This window comes from Piliocolobus tephrosceles, chromosome 8 (assembly GCF_002776525.5).
Source record: "Piliocolobus tephrosceles isolate RC106 chromosome 8, ASM277652v3, whole genome shotgun sequence".
Lineage (NCBI taxonomy): Eukaryota > Metazoa > Chordata > Mammalia > Primates > Cercopithecidae > Piliocolobus > Piliocolobus tephrosceles.
The window spans coordinates 64210830-64228454 of NC_045441.1; the positions used below are offsets into that span (position 1 = coordinate 64210830).

The 17625-nt window shown below is 41.8% G+C and overlaps 1 pseudogene across 1 annotated transcript; it reads left to right on the forward strand.

The window, feature by feature from the left end:
- The first annotated feature begins 15688 nt into the window (after positions 1-15688).
- LOC111545030 lies at positions 15689-17393 on the forward strand (annotated as a pseudogene). The gene has a single exon (XR_002732320.2). The product of XR_002732320.2 is annotated as a heterogeneous nuclear ribonucleoprotein C pseudogene (transcript).
- Positions 17394-17625: the final 232 nt, after the last annotated feature.

Below are 17625 nucleotides of genomic sequence, written 5' to 3' on the forward strand. Positions count from 1 at the left end.
ATCTTCTTCGTATGACAATAGTTTTGTAATATTTTCCAGAGAGAATAGAAAAATAAGTCTTTCCTCTAGCATGGTTAATTAAAGCTATTTATTATCAGTAATTTACGTTAACTGTTTTCTTCTTTACAACTTGTAGTCACAATTCATTATTAGTCATACTATATAACTTTGCAGAAATTCTTTGTCTCATTTATTTATTGCTATATAATACATTACCCCCAAATTTAGCAGCTTAAAATGCTAACCATATTATTATACATCGCGATTTTGTAGGTAAGGAATTTGAGCAGGGCTTGGAGGGCCAATGCTACCCCTATGGTGTCAACAGGGTCACTCTGTGGTATTCAGGTGACACTCAGGCTGGTCTGGAGGGTCCAGCCTCACATGCTGGGGTTCAACTGGGATCTTCTCCCTCTCTATACAGCCTCAGGACCTCTCCATGTGGTTTCTCCAGCACAGTTGGACTTCTTACACAGTGGCTCACTGTGCTGAGACAAAGTAGAAGCTGCCAGTACTCTTAAAGACAGGCCTCAGCACTGGCATTGGGTCACTTCTGCTGTACTCTTTTGGGCAAAGCAGTCACAGGCCAGCACAGGTCCAAGGAGAGAGGAAATAGACTCAACCTCTTGGTAGGAGTTGTAGCAAAGATTTTGTGGCCAGTGATTCAGTTGTAGTTATCTACTGCTACCTAGCAAACTACTCTCAAAACACAGAATCTTAGAACTACAATTTATTATCATCTTTCACAATTTTGTGGATTGCCTGGACTCAGTTCAGTGTTTCTCACTTGAGATTCCTCATTCTGCTCCAGTTACTTGGAAGCAGGGGGTAGAGTCCTCTGAAGGCTCTAATGGGCTGGACATAGAAGATGGGCTCCTTACCACTTCTCTGGAGCCTCAGCTGGGATGGCTGCAATAGCTGGGGTATACTGGCCTTCTCTACATAATTGGCTTAACCTTCCTCATCGTGTGACAATCTCAGGGTAGTTGAACTTCCTATATGATGTCTTGCTTCCCCTGCATGTTTCAAGAGATCCAGGCAGAAGCTCCAAGACTTTTTTAGGACTTAGTCTCAGAAGTCACCCAATCCTTCTACCACAGTTTTTGGGTCAAAATAAAGTACTATGGCCAGCCAAGATTCAAGAGGAGAAGACTACACAACAACATTAATACCAGGAAACATTGGGGGCCATCTTTGAGACTAGTTACTACACCCTAACAAATTTCTTTATGATCTCTGGCATGGCACCATTGTGTTTCACCACATGAACTGACACAGTGGAAGTACCTTCATACCTGGGACCAACAACAAATTAACTATATATGGAAGTGACTGCAGGCTATATAACTACATTGTACTAAGTCCAAACTAAATATATCCCTAACTAAACTTACCCCTAACTAAATCCCAATATGTTGATGGCCTCTATAAAGCCACCTGGCAGAGGTGAAGTTGTAGTAGAGTCAACAGCCTTAACAGTTTGAAATTTAAATGTCTTAAGTTTGCAAATTTTACAAAAGCATACGACTGTGTGAACACATTCCCAGAATCCCTCCCAAGGCCTTGGAAGAGATCTATTTATAATCTTTTAAAGCCTTCCTGTTCTATACCCTCAGTTCCTGCCTATTTCAGGATCACTTTCTTCTGACATGCTACGATAGCATCTATAAGTCATCTTCTTATCTCAGACTTTAGTTGCTTCCATCTATTCTCTACCCTTCAACAAAAGAAATCATTCTAAAAAATAAATTTGACCTGATTGTCACTCTAGCTTAAAATCCTCAACGGCTCTTTGCCATCTTAAAGATTCCTTAACATAGTTTACAAAGTTTTTCAAAACCTGGACCTTATCTATCTTTCAACCTAATTCTTCTTACTGACCTTCAAGCACTCTTTAATCCAGTCACACTAAACTATCTTTAATTCTCTTATATTCTTTTTACTCTTGGCCTTTATAACTCCTAGGCCTGGGTTAGGCTCTGTATTAGTCAGTTACAGTAGACTATGCTGTAATAGAAAGTTTATTCCTCCCACGTGCAAAATTGAGTCAGAGCAGCGTTCCTTCGTACAGTGACCCAGCAATCTGAGCAGCTTCTATCTTATCACACCAGAGGGAGAGAGCCTGGAGAACACACACATGCTCGTCAAAACCTCCACTCAAAAGTGATTCATGCAACTTGGCTCACAGTCCTTTGGCCAGAATGAATCAAATGGATGGAATAATTGGTGAGCACCACTAATTATACTAGGAAGGAATTAAAATTAGCTGAACATTATCTTTAAACTATGGCTACTGTATCATGGTGTAAATTACTGGGAAAAAATCAACTTAGTAAAAAAATGTTCTCCCAAACCAGAAATAATCACAATGATAATAAAGAAAGAAAGAAAACACTTTTATTACTGAATAAACATTAAATCAGAATGCGGTGTACATCATAGGCAATCTTCTAAGAGATTGCAAAAACAAAAAGTAATCTCACCCTCTTATATCGTCAACCAGATATCATCCACTACATACATATTTTCAAGATAAGCAATAATTTACTTTTGTTTTGAGACAGGGTCTCACTCTGTTACCCAGACTTGAGTGCCATGGCATGATCTCGGCTCACAGCAAACTCAACCTCCAGGGCTCAAGAGAGCCTCCCACCTCAGCCTCCAGAGTAGCTGGGACTATAGGTCTGTGCCACTATGTCCGGCTAATTTTGTTTAGCTTTTGTAGAGATGAGGTCTCGCTATGTTGCCCAGGCTGGTCTCGAACTCCTGCAGTCAAGCGACCCTCCAGCCTTGGCCTCCCAAAGTGCTGGGATTATGGTGATGAGCCACCATGCCTAGCCAAGTAGTTTTCAAATAAGAGGACTGCCAACACCATTTGTCACACCATAGTTTATCCTACTTTACCTAGCAATTGGGGTGACCATCTGTGTTTTTTCTCTGGTCTCATACAACGATCAACACAAAATACATCTGTGAAAAAATGGGGCAGGGGATTCCCCACTACACCAAGCAGCAGACACCAGCAGGGTGTCCTCTATGTCCTCTAATTCAATTCTGATGCTATCTACCTGGAGATAGCCTCAGATCCCATAGGTTGAGGGCGCAGTCCCCAAGATTATCCCCTCCTTCCCACTAGTTGCAAGTCCAGGCTTCCAGAACTTCTGATTGACCAGCTTCAAGTTGGGGTTCTTATGACCCCCTCTTTGGGTTCAATTAATTTGCTAGAGTGGCTCACAGAACTCAGGGAAATTTACTTGCATTTACCAGTTTATTATAAAAGATATTTTAAAGGATATAAGTGAACAGCCAGATGAAGAGACACATGGGGTGAAGTCTGGAAGTGTCCTGAGTGCAGGAGCTTCTGTCCCCGTGGACTTGGGGTGCCGCGTCTTCCTGCACATGCTTAAGTTCTTGTTCACCCTCTTGTAAGCCTCCACTTGTTCAGCTGCAGGAAGCTTTCCAAACCCTGTCCTTTTGGGTGTTCGTGGAAGCTTCATGACATAGGCATGATTGATTAAATCATTGGCCATTGGTGATCAATTTAACCTTCAGCCCCTCTCTCCTCCCCAGAATTTAGGCGGGGGGTGTTGCTGAAAGTCCCAGTCCTCTAGTTCTGCCTTAATATTTCCAGTGACCAACTCCCATCCTGAAGCTACCTAGGGGCCATCAGTCAACTCACTATCACACAAAAAGACATCACTTCGGAGTATCTAAGAATTTTAAGAGTTGTATGCCAGGAAACAAGGAAGAAAACCAAATATGTATTTTACCATATCACATTATCTGTATTAGTTAGTTGACTTTATCCAGAATGTCATCCAAAAGACTACCAGGATGGTTAAATGGCAGAAAGGAGAGCTTTTTGGGCAATACTGGTTTGCAGACTCGGAAGAGACATTCTCTGGCATGTGCCAAAGGTGTTCTCTCTTGGAAAAGGAGAAGGACAGGTTGGATTTTATGCCTCACAGGGCCTGTATCACACAATAGAGTCATACATATTCAACAGGTTGGGAGAGAAAGCTATACACATTTAGGAGAGGAGCTGAGTGCATGCACAGTGAGTAAATACATATGTCATGTACATTCCATGTTCACCTTGTGGTGAAGTTTTACCATTAAAATGAAGTGAAATTTGGCTCTTTATCTCAAAAGATGAACACAGAGACAGTTTGTGTGTGTGTGCAGGCTCCATAAACAGGCTGAAATAGCTTAAAGTCTGCAATAGCTCATCAGAAAAGATGTCTATCCTTTGTCCAATCAGAGTGTAGTGGTTTGGGTTATAAATCACAGTTAGGAGAGGTCCAGTAGCTCCTATTGTTAGGAAGTTTAGAGCCATAAGGATTTAGAAATCTGCCTTGCCAGCCGAGCCCTGAACCCTTAACTCCTATAGGTGATTTTGTTTCCTCAACTGTAGAGTTCCTCTTAGTTGATAAAGGGGAATCTGTTTTGGTGTCTCAGATCGCAAGATGTTTGAACCCCTCTTTTTAAAAAAAAAAAAAAAGCATCACAGAGAGGCAGGCCAGGCATGGTGGCTCATGCCTGTAATCCCAGTGCCCTGGGAGGCCAAGGCAGGCAGATCACTTGAGGTCAGGAGTTTGAGACCAGCTTGGCCAACATGGTGAAACCCTGCCTCTCCTAAAAGTACAAAAATTAGCCGGGTGTGGTGGCACATACCTGTAATCCCACCTACTCAAGAGACTGAGGCAAGAGAATCACCTGAACCCGGGACATGGGGGTTGCATTGAGCTGAGATCACAGCCTGGGCATCAGAGTGAGATTCCGCCTCAAAAAAAAAAAAAAAAAAAAAAAAATCACAGAGGAAAAACAAACTTCTCCTTTCTTTATGACAAGAGGTAGTTGTGCAACTTGAAGCAAGGTGCCCACCTAAATAATCTCCACTGAAACCAGCATGTAGGGTGCTATCTCCCTCGATGTTTACATTTCAAAGTGATGGCCCCCAGTTCCTTGAAAAAGGCATTCCTAGGTCATAAAGCTGGAAACCTCAATCTAGTCTTCAAAAGGATTTATATACATTTCAAAAGAAGAAGAGAGTATCTACAATTACAAGTTTTTTAAAAGCAAATGCTCAAAATAAGAGGAGAGAAAAAAATGCTTCCCTTTTCTACAGGGAGAAATAAGCCTCTTATTTTTCATTTGTATTTGTCCTTTCATTATGCACATATTTTGACTCTAGGTATACAAGACAATTAAATAGGTGAAATTTCACCCAACAAATATTTCTAAGATTGCTTACTATTGTCAACTGAAGAATGATGATGTTCATACACAAATTTGGAAAGGAGAGCTTTATTTTTCACAAAGGGCTGCAGCCTGCAGGTTGGCCATTCTGACAAGCTGGGAAGCATAACCTCCAACCAGAAATCAAAAACAGATATTTCGAGGGAGGGGCAAGGGGAACAGGAATTTATGCTGAGCAGGCTGCCCAGATACACATATTCAATAAGCCATAAGAGGCGTCATGAATAGTTATGAAAGGAGAAACATGCACCTGTGCAATTGAGCTTCATGCCCCTTCTTGGGTCAATGTACAAAAAAAATGGTGGCATTAGCATGATCCGAGTATCAAAAGATAAAGCAGAGGACTTGAAAATCCTTATTGTGTATTCTGTATAAACTGGCCAAAGCAACTCGATTGTTCATGCTCTCTTATCAGGCAAAACATGAGCGACAGTATCAGGTGATTGGTTGATATCTGTGGTGGAATCTTTTGAAAGAGGTGGTTTCTGTTTAGCCCTTATGGAAGAAAATCTAACCATAGGTTGCAAGGGAAGGGATATAAGACGTGAGTCTTACCCCTGTCCCATCATCGCCAAGAACTCAAGTTTTCAAGGTAGTTCTGGGTCCTTTTGGTCAATAAATGGTCTGTTCAGTCAGTTGGGGGCCTTAGAATTTTACTTTTAGTTTATGTTATGTACTAGCCATGCACTTGGCAGATGAAAAATCCTTTATGCTTATTCTAAACTAAAAAGCTCTGAAAACTATACAAATTTTATATCTAGTGCTGAGATTGTTTTGGTAGCAAAATTTGACCTAAAATGACATGAAATTAAGTATAATCTTTATTTAGTTCACTTGATGTAAATAATCTTTTTTTTTTTTTTTTTTTTTTTTTGAGACAGAGTCTGGCTCTGTCGCCCAAGCTGGAGTGCACTGGCATGATCTCGGCTCACTGCAAGCTCCGCCTCCCGGGTTCACGCCATTCTCCTGCCTCAGCCCACCGACTGAGTAGCTGGGACTCCAGGCACCAGCCAATTTTTCCATAGTAGAGACGGGGTTTCACCATGTTAGCCAGGATGGTCTCAATCTCCTGACCTTGTGATCCGACCACCTCGGCTCCCCAAAGTGCTGGGATTACAGATGTGAGCCACCACGCCTGGCCAGATGTAAATAATCTTAATACATTTTGCTAAGAATTATCAATGTTCTTGAATCCTGGGCAAGACCTCAAATCCTGCTTAATTAGCTTTATTTATCATTTTACTTTGATTTTTGAAGGAAAAATGCATTAAAACATGGAGTGGGAAGTAGAATATTAGATTCAACATAGATAAATGGTATTTCAAAAAATTTAATTTGGGGCTAGGCACAGTGGCTCATGCCTGTAATCCCAACAATTTGGCAGGCCAAGGAGGGTGAATCACCTGAGGTCAGGAGTTTTAGACCAGCCTGGCCAACATGATGAAACCCCATCTCTATTAAAAATATAAAAAGTAGCTTGGTAAGCCGGGCGCGGTGGCTCAAGCCTGTAATCCCAGCACTTTGGGAGGCCGAGACGGGCGGATCACGAGGTCAGGAGATCGAGACCATCCTGGCTAACAGGGTGAAACCCCGTCTCTACTAAAAAATACAAAAAACTAGCCGGGCGAGGTGGCGGGCGCCTGTAGTCCCAGCTACTCGGGCGGCTGAGGCAGGAGAATGGCGTGAACTCGGGAGGCGGAGCTTGCAGTGAGCTGAGATCCGGCCACTGCACTCCAGCCCGGGCGACAGAGCAAGACTCCGTCTCAAAAAAAAAAAAAAAAAAAAAAGTAGCTTGGTGTGGTGGCAGGCACCTGTAATCCCAGCTACTCGGGAGGCTGAGGCAGGAGAATTGCTTGAACCTGGGAGGTGGAGTCTGTAGTGAGCCGAGATCATGCCACAGTACTCCAGACTGGGTGACAGAGTGAGACTCCGTCTCAAAAATAGAATATAATAAAATAAAGTAAAATACAAAAATTTAATTTCACATTATACCCAGTTAATGAAGTTGGAAGAGTAAAAAGAAAAAGAGAAAGAGAAAGCAGACAGACTGAAGGAAAGGGGAAATGCAAGCACCATGTTTACAAACGAGGGTAAGAATCTTATTTATTTTTAGTTAAATATCCAGAATTTAGCACAGAGCCTAATATAAAGTAGAAGCTCAATAAATATTTGTTTATTTGTTTAATGGGAGGGACAGGAGGAAGTACAGCAGGATGGGCACAGAAAATAGAAACAGACAATCACAGGATAATCACCAAAGGAAAATAAACAAATATCATATTCCTGAAACTGGAGATGGGGGAAAAGAGAGAAAGAGAGAGACAGAACACAAAGCTACAAACAGAGAGAATGAAAAAGACAGGAAAGAGAGAGACTAAGAGTGACTGAGCTATTAGCCTGGTGACAGCTCTATAGAGATGAGAGGGACTTTAAGAGACCTATTATCTTTGATCCTTGAAATTCTAACTCACTGATTACAGACTTTCCTCAAATTATTTATACTTAAATTTTTAGAGGTGGCTTCTGAAAGGCCTGGCTGCAGCAGTTCACCAAAAGGGAAATTATTCTTTTGGTTGAACTGACACGGAAAGATGACATGATGGGGTTTTATTTGCATGGTGAGTTCTTCCTGCTCATGGCACAGACAAAATCAATTCACTGAGAATGGGGCATTTCAGCAGAGAAAGAGTTTACTAGACACAAGGCCGGCCAATGCAGAAGAATTGGAGTCATCACTCAAATCAGTCTGCCCAAAGGTTTAGAGTTCAGGGTTTTTATGAATAATTTGGAGAACAAGGAGCTAGTAGGGAATGGGTACTGCTGTTTTTTGTTTTGTTTTGTTTTGTTTTGAGATAGTCTTGTCTTGCACTGTCACCCAGGCTGGAGTGCAGTGGCACAGACTTGGCTCACTGCAACTTATCTCAAATAATAAAGGTTCAGGTTAAGTTAATTCTACTCAAATTTACAGGAAACCCAAATTAGATTTCGCAGAAATAAGCAGTTAAAATTTCCTGATAAGAGTCACTAATTGAGCTTAAGTATTGATTGGTGTTTCCTTGAATTGTCCTCTAAATTGTCTATCTTAAGATTAATTGGTTAGTGATTTTGTTATAGTGAATAAGCCTTCTGATCTATATCTTAGCCACATGTAGGAGAATCCTAGCTTTTCTTCTTTTTTTTTTTTTTCTTCTGAGACGGAGTCTCGCTCTGTCGCCCAGGCTATAGTGCAGTGGTGCGATCTCAGCTCACTGAAGCCTCCTGAGTGTCCCTGTACCTAACTCCATGCTCACATTTAGTCATCAAGTCCTGTTGCTTTACTTTCAAGAAATGTATCACAAAATCTCCACTGCCTTTACGGTGCCCAATCACCCTTCATATTGTACCTGGGTTCCTGGCATGGCCTCTGACCAGCTTCTCTTCTTCCCCTCTTATTCTCTTAGCACAAAATTTATGATACAATCTTGCTGAAGAGCTTTCAGGAGCTTTTTAAATTCTGGGATAAAATCCAAATTGTGTAACTTGACTGATTAGGCCCAGCCCACTTGTTCACTGCCCTCACTTCCCCTGCTTCCGTCTCTCCACTGACCTCCTTTCCTTTCTTTGTTCTGGAGTCTCCTCAAATCTCTCGTCTCTTAAAGCATCTTCATGCAGACTCATTGTTCATTCCACCAGAATTGTCCACTCTCAACCCTTCTTCTTCCTCTCCCACCCTAAACACTTGGTCCCCACACCGCTTTCTTGTCAGTGAGGCGTGATTACATTTCTTTTACCCTTTAGTTCTGAAGTTAATTCTCTAACTCTGCATTTTTTCTTCAAAGCATTCCCAACAATTGCAGTGGAAAAGTTGCCTCTGCATTTATGTGTTCATCTTCTCCAAGAGAATATAAGCTCCATGAGATCACAGATTAGATATGGTAAATTTCAAGGATAATTTTCGTTTTTAAGTTTTGTGTTTGTTTTTGAGACAGAGTATCACTTTGTTACCCAGGCTAGAGTGCAGTGGCACAGCCGTGGTTCACTGCACCCTTAACCTCCCAGGTTCAAGTGATCCTACTACCTCAGCCCCCTGAGTACCTGGGACTGAAGGTGCATATGCCACCACATGCAGTTAATTCAAAAAAAATTTCTTTTGTAGAGGTTTCACCATGTTGCCCAGGCTGGTCTTGAATTGTTGGGCTCTAGAGATCCTCCCATGTGGGCCTCCCCAAGTCCTGGGATTACAAGCATGAGTCACCATGACTGGCCCAATTTTAAGTTTTTTATTCATAAATAAATAGGCTTGCAAAACAAACTTATTAGAATTTGTACTTTAAAAGTTATGGGCCGGGTGCAGTGGCTCACGCCTGTAATCCAGGCACATTGTGAGGCCAACGTGGGCAGATCGCTTGAGCCCAGTAGTTTGAGACCAGCATGGGCAACATGGTGAAACTACATCTCTATAAAAAACACAAAAAGTAGCCAGTGTAGTGGCATGTGCCTGTAGTCCATCCAGCTACTCCAGAGGTTGAGGTGAGAGTGTCATCTGAGCCCGGGGAGGTCAAGACTCCAGTTGCCCCACTGCACTCCAGCCTGGGCAACAGTGTGAGATTCCGTCTCAAAAAAAAAAAAAAAAAAAAAAAAGTTATGCATTTTCTTTAAGGTAATAGAACATATACTTAAGTACCCATGCCTGGAAGTCAGGTTTCCATGACTTATTATGTAAAGATTTATATGAGTTACTCAGCTTTGCTAAAATGGTTCATCAGCTGCAAAGTCAGATTAATAGCTCGAGCTTACAGAGTTGTAATCCCAGCACTTTGAGAGGCCAAGGCAGAAGTATCACTTGAACCCAGCAGTTCAAGAAAGAAAGAAAGAGAAAAGAAAAGAAACTAAATGGAAGGAAAAGAAAAGAAAGAAAAAAGAATGCTAGCAGAGCTGTTGTGCTTCATGCTCAATCTGAACTTCCTTATGGGATTCATAGTGTATAGTGTATTAATTGGCATCTTCGTATCTTCACTTCAGCTGCTATTAAAAAAAAAAATCATAGACTGGGTGACTTAAGCAACCAATGTTCATTTCTCATAGTTCTGGAGGCTGGGAAGTCCAGGATCAGAGACCCAGCATGGTTGGGTTCTTGGTGAGGGCCTCATCCCCAGCTTGCAAGGGCAGCTTCTTGCTATATCCTCACATGGCAGAGAACAATCTCTCTGGTATCATATATATATATGATATATATATATAGAGAGAGAGAGAGAGAGAGAGACTTGTCCCATAACAAAGGCCTGTTGGAAATGAAACTTTTGGAATTTCTCTTCCATTTTGCCACACTAGATAGTAGCTACTGTCCCCAGCAGCCACTAGAGGTCTAGGGGAAAAATCACCAGCAGCGGATCCACCTGCATGTGCCCCTTCACAATGGCCTTGCCATCAGGGGCTGGATTTCGGGCACGGCTTCAGTGACACAACCACAGTGTGAAGATTTAAGAGTTTTTACTACACACAGACTCTGGAAGGCAGATTCCCCCGCATGCCTGTAGGCCACCTACATGGAGGTCAGGGAGTACAGGCAAGGAGAGACAGAGGGACCTATGAGCCAGTGCCCTTATCGGGTCCAGGGCATTTATCCCAACAGGTTTCCCATGGGGAGTTTTAATTGGTGGGTTTAGAGCAAGCACGCAGGAGGTCACTGGAGTGACTGACAGGTGGTCACTGTGGCATGTCTGCACAGTCCATGGGTCTGGGGGCAGCGGGCCAGTCACCTAGGCTGCTACTAGCAGTCCCATAGGCAAGTGGTCAGCAGGGAGCAGTTGTATAAGGCAGATGTCTGGATCAGCCACACAGAGACACTGGGAGGAAGTATACAACTGGAAACTGTCAAGGGTGACTGAGCCAAGCTTTTAGTATAGGAAAGCCCAACATATTTCAAAATAGATGCTGAAGCAGCATAAATATAAGCATTCACTACAGGGCCCCATCTTCGTGACCTTATCTAAACTTAATCACCTCCCAAAGCCCCATCTCCAGACACTATCACATTGGGAGTTAGACTTCGACATTTACATTTTGTGGGTGACACAAACATTCAGTGAGTAACATTTTGCTAGGGCTGCTGGGATCAATAGAATTTATCATATCACTGTTACGGAGGCTGCGAGTCTGGAATCAATGTGGCCGCAGGGTGGGTTCCTACTGAGGGCTGCATGGGAGAATCTGTTCCATGCTGCTCTCTCGGTTTCTGGTGGTTTACTGGCAACCTTTGGTGTTCCTTGGTTTCTGCTGAATCATCCCAATCTCTGCCTCCATTGGCACATGTTGTTCTCCCTCTGTGCATGCCTGTGCCCAAATTGTCCCTCTTTATAAGGACACAAGTCAGATTAGGCGACCATCCTACTCCATTGTAACCTCAGCTATTTTTTTTTTTTTTTTTTTTTTTTTTTTTTTGAGACAGGGTCTTGCTCTGTCACTCTGAGGCTAGAGTGTAGTGGTGTGATCTTGACTCACTGCAGCCTCCACCTCCCAGGCTCAGATACTCAGGCGATCCTCCCACCTCAGCCTCCTGAGTAGCTGGGACTACAGGTGTGTGCCACCATGCCAGGCAACTTTTTAATTTTTTGTAGAGATGGGGTTTGCCATGTTGCCCAGCCTGGTCTCGAACACCTAGACTTAAGCCATCTGCCTGCCTCTGCCTCCCAAAGTGCTAGGATTATGAGTGTGAGCCACCGCACCTGGCCCATTATGCCCTCATCTTAACTAATTACATCTACAATGTTTCTAGTTTCAAGTAAGTTCACATTCTAAGGTATTGGGGATTACAACACCAACATATAAATTTGGAAGGTGATGCAATTGAACCCATAACACCTAGTTACCTTTGATATCTATACAGCTTAGATAAGGACATGAAACCTGGTTTTTTTAAGCTCTCAAGTGTTCACAGGCTATATTAATTTTCATACAATTATGAAATATTATGTGACCTAAGTTTTTTCACTTGATATCTTTCTTCTGTGAGAAGTATTGGTAATACTGAAATAAAATTCGGAGCTGTGTGTAAGGAACATTTATTTATAAAACGGAACTGAATCCTACACGTAATCTAGGAACACTGCCAGATCAAATTAGCAATGTGCTAAGTTTCCTGGTATGGTACTTCCAGTGTTAAAAAGTGGTCTCTAAATTAGCTATTAAAAAGCATTTAATTTTGCATAAAGCAGCTTTCACTACAGAGCCTTAATTAAAAGCCAGTACTCATTTATGTACCACTCAGGGTACTCAAGTGATTTAGAAGAACTAGCAAGTGACATTTTACAGAGTTGGGCCCATTGGCATAAAGGAACTCAGGGCAAATTCAAAGTCTTGTTATGACTTTACTTCTTTGAGTTTGTATTCATTAGCCTTCAGAGAACACTGCCAGCTAATGCAGTCTCTGCTGAGATCAAAAGCCAAGGAGATGCTGGAAGTATTCTGAATACTTCTTTAAAAGTTCTGAGAAATTTGAAGCTGTAAAAATTTTGCTAGCTCAAAAGAGAACAATTAGGCTGATAATACAAACAGATCCTCCCCGCCCCTCAGACAGAGTCTTGCTCTGTCACCTAGAGCTAGAGTATAATGGTGTGATCTTGGCTCACTGCAACCTCTGCCTCCCATGTTCAAGCAATTCTCCTGCCTCAGCCTCCCAAGAAACTGGGATTACAGGCACGCGTCACAAGGCCCGGCTAATTCATTTCTCTGTATTTTTATAAGAGATGGGGTTTCACCATGCTGGCCAAGCTGGTCTCAAACTCCTGACCTCATGATCCGCCTGCCTTGGCCTCCCAAAGTGCTGGGATTACAGGTGTGAGCCACCACGCTCAGCCATACAAACAGATTTTTAAGAGCTAATTAATAATCACAGCCAAAGAAAGAAGACTCAGGTATCTAATGCAACTAGACCTCTGCAGCTCAGTGGTGACTAAGCAGGCTCTGAGGGTGTTGATGTCCCCATTGTGGTGAACTCCAGACATGGGCAGCTGCCTGCCTTGAGGATGCCTGAAGGGAGAGGAGTTTAAGGGGATCTCCATGCACCTCTAAAACAATGAGCAAAATTAGCAACACAGGCACCCACCCCTCCTCTTTGATACCTTGATGGTGTCCAAGAGGTGTTCTGCCTTCGGGACATGTACTGCAAGACAGCTTCAGAGGCTGACACTGCCCATCACGGGCAAGGAGCTCGGGGATGAATTGTAGCAGTTACACATTCCATGTGTCCAAAAGCAAGTCTAGTAGTTCCAGGTGTGACTGTTTTGAGGCAGTGCTTGAAACCCAGTGGCTGAGTGGGGACTCAGGCCAGGTATGGCTCCAGCCGGCAAACCTGAATCTCCGATTTTACATACATGGTGTCCCAAAAGTCTTAGTTCAGTTTTAAGCTTTAGTATCTTCAGTAGTACAGATGCTGTGAACATACAAAATGAGCTTACAAACTTACAAAATGAAGAAGACTATTTAAATTTATCTGTACTTAGTTTTGAGATACTTGAAAAATTAATTTTTAAAACATTTTAATCCCTCTAAAGATGGCAGACACTGCCACCACTAAAGATTAAATTAAAAATGTATTATTTGGCTAAGTCTATGAAATAATCATTAGACAAATGCAAAGAAAAACCACAATGAGATATCGCCGCACACCCATTTGGATGGCTACTATCGAAAAAAGGAAAGGAAAGAAAAGAACAAGTGCTGGCACTGATATGGAGAAAGTGGAACTCTTTGCACCATTGGTGGGAATGTAAAATAGGGCTACTGCTATAGAAAACACAGTGGTTCTCAAAAAACTAATAATAGAGCTACCATATAATCCAGCAATTCCACTTCTACATATATGTCTGAGAGAATTGAAAATAGATCTCAAAGAGTTATTTGTACATCCATGTTCATAGCAGGACTATTCACAATAGCCAAGGGGTGGAAGAAATCCAAGTGTCCATCAACAGATGAGTGCATCAACAAATGTGGCATATACACACAAGGGCATATGACTCAGCTTTCAGAAGGAAAAAAATTCTGACTCATGCAACAACATGAATGAACCTTGATGATATTATGCAAAGTGAAATAAGCCAGTCACAAAGACAAATACTGTATGATTCCACGTATATGAAGTAACTACGGTAGTCAAATATTTAGAAAGTAGAATGGTGGCTGCCAGGGGCTGAGGGGAGAGGTAAATGGGGAGTTATTATTTAATGGTGTCTTAGTTTGAACTGCTACAACAAAATATCATAGACTGGGTGGTGTATAAGCAACAGAAATGTATTTCACCGAGAGGCTGAAAGTCTAAGATCAGGATGCCAACATGCTCAGGTTCTAGTGAGGGCTATCTTGTAAGTTGCAGGTTGTTGACTTTTTTTGTAACCTCATGGGGGAAGAGGGCTAGAGAGCTCTCTGGGGTTCTCTTTTATAAGGCCTAATCTCATTCATGAGGACTTCACCCTTATCACCTTCCAAATTCTCTTCCAAAGACCCTGCCCCCTAATACTTCACACTGGGGGATTTCTACCTATAAATTCTGGGGAGACACAAATATCAGTCCACTGCAATGCATATAGAGTTTCAGTTTTGTAAGATGAAAAAGTTCTGGAGATTGGTTGCACAGCAATGTTAATATATTTAACACTACTGAACTATACATTTAGAAATGGTTAAGATGGTAAAGTTTATGTTACATATTTTTTACTACGATAAAAAAGTATTATTGAAACTTTCTCAAAATGTCCTGATTGTAATATATTTAAATCATTACATTTCACTTTTTAAATTTTGAAGGATTTATTCTTCTGAAATTACTAGAACTTAAAACTGCAGCAGGACTTTTGAAAGATCCTATGCTTTGGGACTTCTCTCCATTTATAACAGATGGTGTGCACTATTAGTGGGCTTTAGGTTTGCAGAAGTGTCATTGCTCTAAAATCCATGTTGCAAATAAAAGCTTCCATATTGCTTTGACATATTTAACATTTACAAAGTTTGTATGGATTTGAAACCATTTGCATTATCACAGAAATTTCAATATCACATGTGGCAATGAAAGAAGTGAAGTGCCATTAGATTCTTAAAATATAATTTCAAATGTATATTTTTGTTTCTTTTCAAATGTATATTTTTGAACGGTCATAAGCACAGTTTAAATTTTTTCAATTATAATCATGAAAATTTCAAACCTATAAAAAAAAGAAATGCTGGGAGAATCGGACATCCACATGCAAGGCACAAATGCAGTCTACTGAGAAGAGTCAGAAGGATCAGAAGACACAAACATATTGTGCTACAGAGAATGGGAAGATTTTTTTGTTGTGTTTTAAAAATGACAATTTAGAATTAGGAGCGGGAGCGAAAAAACACACAGCCAATAGGAAGATTCTCAGGGATGGGGCGGGGACTAGGCCTTCGCCTGGGCGGCAGAGGAGACTCGGGGGCCATTTTGTGAAGAGACAAAGACTGAGCGGTTGTGTCCGCGTTGCCGACCTCGTCCAGCAGTCGGTTTCTCCACACAGAATCCGGCAGTAGGAGACTCAGAATCGAATCTCTTCTCCCTCCCCCCTCCTGTTTTCAGCTTTGTGAGAAACCTTATCATCAAACACAATGGCCAGCAAAGGTACCAACAAGACAGATCCTCGCTCCATGAACTCCCGTGTGTTCATTGGGAATCTCAACACTCTTGTGGTCAAGGAATCTGATGTGGAGGCAATCTTTTCGAAGTACGGCAAAATTGTGGGCTGTTCTGTTCATAAGGGCTTTGCCTTCGTTCAATATGTTAATGAGAGAAATGCCCGGGCTGCTGTAGCAGGAGAGGATGGCAGAATGATTGCTGGCCAGCTTTTAGATATTAACCTGGCTGCAGAGCCAAAAGTGAACCGAGGAAAAGCAGGTGTGAAACGATCTGCAGCGGAGATGCACGGCTCCTCTTTTGACTTGGACTATGACTTTCAACGGGACTATTATGATAGGATGTACTGTTACCCAGCACGTGTACCTCCTCCTCCTCCTATTGCTCGGGCTGTAGTGCCCTCGAAACGTCAGCGTGTATCAGGAAACACCTCACGAAGGGGCAAAAGTGGCTTCAATTCTAAGAGTGGACAGCGGGGATCTTCCAAGTCTGGAAAGTTGAAAGGAGATGCCCTTCAGGCCATTAAGAAGGAGTTGACCCAGATAAAACAAAAAGTGGATTCTCTCCTGGAAAACCTGGAAAAAATTGAAAAGGAACAGAGCAAACAAGCAGAGATGAAGAACGATAAGTCAGAAGAGGAGCAGAGCAGCAGCTCCGTGAAGAAAGATGACACTAATGTGAAGATGGAGTCTGAGGGGGGTGCAGATGACTCTGCTGAGGAGGGGGACCTACTGGATGATGATGATAATGAAGATGGGGGGATGACCAGCTGGAGTTGATCAAGGATGATGAAAAAGAGGCTGAGGAAGGAGAGGATGACAGAGACAGCGCCAATGGCGAGGATGACTCTTAAGCACATAGTGGGGTTTAGAAATCTCATCCCATTATTTCTTTACCTAGGCGCTTGTCTAAGATCAAATTTTTCACCAGATCCTCTCCCCTAGTATCTTCAGCACATGCTCACTGTTCTCCCCATCCTTGTCCTTCCCATGTTCATTAATTCATATTGCCCCGCACCTAGTCCCATTTTCACTTCCTTTGACGCTCCTAGTAGTTTTGTTAAGTCTTACCCTGTAATTTTTGCTTTTAATTTTGATACCTCTTTATGACTTAACAATAAAAAGGATGTATGGTTTTTATCAACTGTCTCCAAAATAATCTCTTGTTATGCAGGGAGTACAGTTCTTTTCATTCATACATAAGTTCAGTAGTTGCTTCCCTAACTGCAAGGCAATCTCATTTAGTTGAGTAGCTCCTGAAAGCAGCTTTGAGTTAGAAGTATGTGTGTTACACCCCCACATTAGTGTGCTGTGTGGGGCAGTTCAACACAAATGTAACAATGTATTTTTGTGAATGAGAGTTGGCATGTCAAATGCATCCTCTAGAAAAATAATTAGTGTTATAGTCTTAAGGTTTGTTTTCTAAAGTTGATACTGTGGGTTATTTTTGTGAACAGCCTGATGTTTGGGACCTTTTTTCCTCAAAATAAACAAGTCCTTATTAAACCAGGGAAAAAAAATGACAATTTAAAAAATCAACTAGTATTGATTTGTAAATAAAGTTTTACAAGTAAGAAGGCTATAAGTAAATAGCCTTCTTAACTTACATGACTGAACTTCTATTTTTTTAACTGGCTGAATTGGTTACAACAGTATCAATGAAATCATAGTCAATAATGATCACCAGGCTGGTGAGCAAATTCAACCTCCTAAGCAAACATTGTTCGCAACTTTAAGTGAATA